Genomic DNA, 6310 nt, shown 5'->3' on the forward strand with positions numbered 1-6310 from the left:
TCTGAAGAAAGTCCATGGTATTTTTATAAGGATTGCATTAAACGTGTAAATTGCCCTGGGTAACATTGACATTTTCACAATATTAATTCTGCCAATCCATGAGCATGGAATATTTTTCCATCTCTTTGTGTCTTCCTCAATTTCTTTCAGAAGTGTTCTATAGTTTTGAGGGTATAGATCCTTTACCTCTTTGGTTAGGTTTATTCCTAGGTGTCTTATGCTTTTGGGTGCAATTGTAAATGGGATTGATTCCTTCATTTCTCTTTCTTCAGTCTCATTGTTAGTGTATAGAAATTCCACTGATTTCTGGGCATTGATTTTGTATCCTGCCACGCTACCAAATTGCTGTATGAGTTCCTGCAATCTTGGGGTGGAGGCTTTTTGGTTTTCTATGTAGAGTATCATGTCATCGGCGAAGAGGGAGAGTTTGACTTCTTCTTTGCCAATTTGAATGCCTTTAATGTCTTTTTGTTCTCTGATTGCTGAGGCTAGGACTTCCCATACTATGTTGAATAGCAGTGGTGAGAGTGGACATCTCTGTCTTGTTCCTGATCTTAGGGGAAAGGCTCCCAGTGCTTCCCCATTGAGAATGATATTTCCTGTGGGCTTTTTATAGATGGCTTTTAAGATGTCGAGGAAAGTTCCCTCTATCCCTACACTCTGAAGAGTTTTGATCAGGAATGGATGCTGTATTTTGTCAAATGCTTTCTCTGCATCCAATGAGAGGATCATATGGTTCTAGGTTTTTCTCTTGCTGATATGATGAATCACATTGATTGTTTTACGAGTGTTGAACCAGCCTTGTGTCCCGGGGATAAATCCTACTTGGTCATGGTGAATAATTTTCTTAATGTGCTGTTGGATCCTATTGGCTAGTATCTTGTTGAGAATTTTTGCATCCATGTTCATCAGGGATATTGGTCTGTAATTCTCCTTTTTGGTGGGGTCTTTGTCTGGTTTTGGAATTAAGGTGATGCTGGCCTCATAGAACGAATTTGGAAGTACTCCATCTCTTTCTATCTTTCCAAACAGCTTTAGGAGAATAGGTATGGTTTCTTCTTTAAACGTTTGATAAAATTCCCCTGGGAAGCCATCTGGCCCTGGAGTCTTGTGTCTTGGGAGGTTTTTGATGACTGCTTCAATTTCCTCCCTGGTTATTGGCCTGTTCAGGTTTTGTATTTCTTCCTGTTCCAATTTTGGTAGTTTGTGGCTTTCCAGGAATGCATCTATTTCTTCTAGATTGCCTAATTTATTGGCGTATAGCTGTTCATAATATGTTTTTAAAATCATTTGTATTTCCTTGGTGTTGGTAGTGATCTCTCCTTTCTCATTCATGATTTTATTAATTTGAGTCTCCTCTCTCTTCTTTTTAATAAGGCTGGCTAATGGTTTATCTATCTTATTAATTCTTTCAAAGAACCAACTCCTGGTTCTGTTGATCTGTTCCACAGTTCTTGTGGTCTCGATTTCGTTGAGTTCTGCTCGAATTTTAATTAACTCTCTTCCTTTGCTGGGCGTGGGGTCCATCTGCTGTTTTTTCTCTAGCTCCTTTATGTGTAAGGTTAGCTTTTGTATTTGATTTCTTTCCAGTTTTTGAATGGATGCTTGTATTGCGATGTATTTCCCCCTTAGGACTGCTTTTGCTGCATCCCAAAGATTTTGAACGGTTGTATCTTCATTCTCATTAGTTTCCATGAATCTTTTTAATTCTTCCTTATATTCCTGGTTGACCCTTTCATCTTTTAGCAGTTTGGTCCTTAATCTCCACGTGTTTGAGGTCCTTCCAAACTTCTTGTTGTGATTTAGTTCTAATTTCAAGGCATTATGGTCTGAGAATATGCAGGATCCCAATCTTTTGGTATCGGTTCAGACCCGATTTGTGACCCAGTATGTGGTCTATTCTGGAGAAAGTTCCATGTGCACTTGAGAAGAATGTGTATTCAGTTGAGTTTGGATGTAAAGTCCTTAGATATCTGTGAAATCCATCTGGTCCAGTGTATCATTTAAAGCTCTCGTTTCTTTGGAGATGTTTTGCTTAGAAGACCTATCGAGTATAGAAAGAGCTAGATTGAAGTCACCAAGTATAAGTGTATTATTATCTAAGTATTTCTTCACTTTGGTTATTAATTGGTTTAAATATTTGGCAGCTCCCACATTCGGGGCATATATATTGAGGATTGTTAAGTCCTCTTGTTGGAGAGATCCTTTAAGTATGATATAGTGTTCCTCTTCATCTCTCACTACAGTCTTTGGGGTAAATTTTAGTTTATCTGATATAAGGATGGCTACCCCTGCTTTCTTTTGAGGACCATTTGAATGGTAAATGGGTCTCCAACCTTTTATTTTCAGGTTGTAGGTGTCCTTCTGTCTAAAATGAGTCTCTTGTAGACAGCAAATAGATGGGTCCTGCTTTTTTATCCAGTCTGAAACCCTGCGCCTTTTGATGGGGTCATTAAGCCCGTTCACGTTCAGAGTTACTATTGACAGATATGAGTTTAGTGTCATCATGATATCCATTCAGTCCTTGTTTTTGTGGATTGTTGCACTGAACTTCTTAGAGGGGAATTTTAAGAGTCCCCCTTAATATTTCTTGCAGAGCTGGCTTGTTGGTCACATATTCTTTCAGTTCCTGCCTGTCTTGGAAGCTCTTTATCTCTCCTTCCATTGTGAATGAGAGCCTTGCTGGATAAAGTATTGTTGGTTGCATGTTCTTCTCATTTAGGACCCTGAATATATCCTGCCAGCCCTTTCTGGCCTGCCAGGTCTCTGTGGAGAGGTCTGCTGTTACCCTAATATTCCTCCCTGTAAAAGTCAGGGCTTTCTTGTCTCTTGCTGCTTTAAGGATCTTCTCTTTATCTTTGGAATTTGCAAGCTTCACTATTAAATGTCGAGGTGTTGAACGGTTTTTATTGATTTTAGGGGGGATCTCTCCATTTCCTGGATCTGAATACCTGTTTCCCTTCCCAGATTAGGAAAGTTTTCAGCTAGGATTTGTTCAAATACATATTCTGGCCCTCTGTCCCTTTCGGCGCCCTCGGGAACCCCAATTAAATGTAGGTTTTTCTTCCTCAGGCCGTCGTTTATTTCCCTTAATCTGTCTTCATGGTCTTTTAATTGTCTGTCTCTTTTTTCCTCAGTTTCCCTCTTTGCCATCAACTTGTCTTCTATGTCACTTACTCGTTCTTCCAGCTTGTTAATACTCGTGGTTAGGACTTCTAGTTTGGATTGCATCTCATTCAATTGATTTTTAATTTCTGCCTGATTGGATCTAAATTCTGCAGTCATGATGTCTCTTGAGTCCTTTATGCTTTTTTCTAGAGCCACCAGTAGCTGTATAATAGTGCTTCTGAATTGGCTTTCTGACATTGAATTGTAATCCAGATTTTGTAACTCTATGGGAGAGAGGACTGTTTCTGATTCTTTCTTTTGAGGTGAGGTTTTCCTTCTAGTCCTTTTACTCAGTGCAGAGTGGTCAAAAACAAGTTGTATTGGGAAAGGGAGAAAAAGGGAGAGAGAGAAGGAAAGAAAAATGAAAAAGAAAAAAGAAAAAAGGAAGGAAAAAAGAAGAAAAAGAGAAAGAAAAAGAAAGAAAGGTGAAAAAAAAAAAAGGGTGGGGGAAGCAATCAGAAATCAAAAAGAAAAAAAAAAAACAACCACGGGGGAGTGTATTCTGATTCTGTATACTTTAAGTCCTTTGACTTCCCCTGGAACTTGTCCGTCTAGTTGGTCTTCTGGGGGAGGGGCCTGTGGTGCTGATTTTCAGGTGTTAGCACTTGGGGGAGCCGCTCTGCCCCCTGCCTGGTGCAGGGCTCAGTGGGGGTTGTTTACCCCGTGAGGCCCCAGGAGGAACAACCCCATTGGTTGTTGCAGCTCTGGAGCCCTGGATTCAGCTCCCGCAGTAACTCCGGAGCTCTGGGTCTACAGGGCCTGGAGGCACAGGGGCGGGGCCGCTGATCTGCGGGGCAGGAGCGTCCTCGCTGTCCTGGGCCCTCCCGGCCTCTGCCTGTCCCGGGGGAGGCCGGATCCTGGGCTGTGTCCCGGCGCCCTGTGCTCCGGGGCCTGCGCCGTTGGATTCGCGCTCCCGCCCCGCAGCCCCCTCCGCGGAGCCACCCCCGAGCCCCCCCGAGCTGCTCCCGCCCCGCAGCCCCCTCCGCGGAGCCGCCCCCGAGACCACCCCCGCAGCTGCTCCCGCTCTGCAGCCCCCTCCGCGGAGCCTCTTCCTCCGCCCGAGCCCCCCGAGCTGCTCCGGGTCCCGCCGTGCGCGCTGCAGCCCTTAGGGAGCTCGGCGCACTCTCCCGGGGCGCAGGTGTCTGTTAGTGTCCCCGGGAGCCCGAGGGCATCCCCGCCCTCCTGGGTCCTGCTCCAACCCCCTGCGAGCCCCTTTCCGCCCGGGAAGGTTGGTGCATCTCCTGCTCCTCCGGGACGGGGCTCTCCTGTCCTGGGGACACTCGCCCCGGCCTCAGCCCGGCTCCTCGTGGGGCCCCTCCCCCTTGGAGGCCTTTTGTTTCTTTATTTCTTTTTCCCCCGTCTTCCTACCTTGATAGAAGCGCGAACTCTTCTCACTGTAGCATTCCAGCTGGTCTCTCTTTAATTCTCAGGCCGAATTCGTAGATTTTCAGGATGATTTGAAGGTTATCTAGGTAATTTGGTGGGGACAGTTCATTTGGGGACCCTGCTCTTCCGCCATCCTGCCCCTCCTCCCACAGATTAATTTTGACTTTTTTGTGAACTTCACAGAAATGGAACATACAGTATATGCTTTTATGCTTGGCTTCTTTCATTTTACTTAATGTCCAGGAGATTCATCCATGTCATTGTAATAAATTCTTCATTCCAATTTGCTACAAACATTCCATTGTGTAAGTAGAGCGGATTTGTATGTTCTTCATTGATGGGCATTTCATTTTGGGGCTATGATGAACAGTACTTTGAACACTTGAACCTGTCACTGGGTGTACATAAGTTTGCATTTTCTTCTCCTGGGCATAAGATTTAGGAGTGGAGTTAGTGAGTCAAAGAGATACATATGTTTTTAGTACATCTGACTTAACTATTATTTAAACTTTGGAATTAGAGCCCCCTGCACTTTGGTTGTTTCACTGGGATGGGTTGGGCTGGACAAGAGTGGGACACTGAGGCTGAGTGAGAGGCTATAACTAGGCCACTGGAGTGCTACCCCAGGCCTCTCTTTGCTGGACATTTCCCCAGAGTAGGCCAGGCCAGCTGGCATGAGACACCATACCTCAGGCAGCACGCAGACTCAAGGATCTCAGGAGCAGCATGTTCTCATCATCAGAAACTTTAGGGGAGTCCTCAAATTTAGCCCGTCCGCCAACTCTTTTCTCTCAAGGGCCTTCTCTTCTCCTCACCTCCTGCCCAGCTAGCCTTCACAATTGAAGATGATGAGTTCCAGGCACCTCATCTCCTGATGGGGATAAAGGCTGGATGGAGGACAGGTGATTCAGGACAGTTCCCCCTGTGCCTTCTTCCCTGGTGCTCAGGCAGAGAAAAGCAGGGAGGCTGTGTGTCAGAATCTGCTGGAGAACTCCTGAGAAGAACCTCCCTGGCCCCCGTCCCAGCCCCATCTGATACATGGTCAGGCAGGGGCCTAACCTGGGTAAAAGACTCACCTGGGAGCCTGCAGGATTCTTGCCCCACCAATATTCCCAGACACTCCCCAGCTCCCTCCCACTGTCTGTCTTCTCTGTTTCTTCCCAGGCAAAAGCCTCAGGACGTGGTTGCAAGGATCTATTCTGCCTTCTCTCTGAGTTGGTGCTGCGGGCAGAAAGTGGATTTTGTTACAGCCTTCCTCTTCCTTAACTCAGGACCAACTTCTCTTCCATCCCCACAGCAATGCTTTGACTCTCTGAGTCTCTTCCTGTCCTGGACTTGCTCTAGTATGTGACTTTGTCAACACAGCCCGCAAGCAGGCCTGGAGAAGCCTGGCTGATGGTCAGCCATTTGACATAGGGAGCTGGTAGGCTGATTCCCTTCTCTCCCACTGTTTGCCTTGAGGTGACGCTGTTGTGATTCCATTCTGGAACTTTCTATTCAGTTGTGTGGCAATATAGGGACAAGGCTAAAAAGACACCAGTGAAACAGCCTGTGTCTTCAATATTTACGTTGGTCTGTGAGCTTCTTCAGGAAGTTAGAAGAAAAAAAAAAGACTAACCCTTCCTGCTGACCTTTGTTGCTGGCCAGACCCTGACTGCCTGGACATGCTCTGGAGATACCCCAGACACATATGCTGTGGGCATTGTGGGACCTCAGAGCAGGGATTTCTAGGAGGGTGGCTTGAGCACAAGTTTCA

The sequence above is a fragment of the Canis lupus genome, chromosome 11 (genome assembly GCF_011100685.1).
Source record: "Canis lupus familiaris isolate Mischka breed German Shepherd chromosome 11, alternate assembly UU_Cfam_GSD_1.0, whole genome shotgun sequence".
Lineage (NCBI taxonomy): Eukaryota > Metazoa > Chordata > Mammalia > Carnivora > Canidae > Canis > Canis lupus.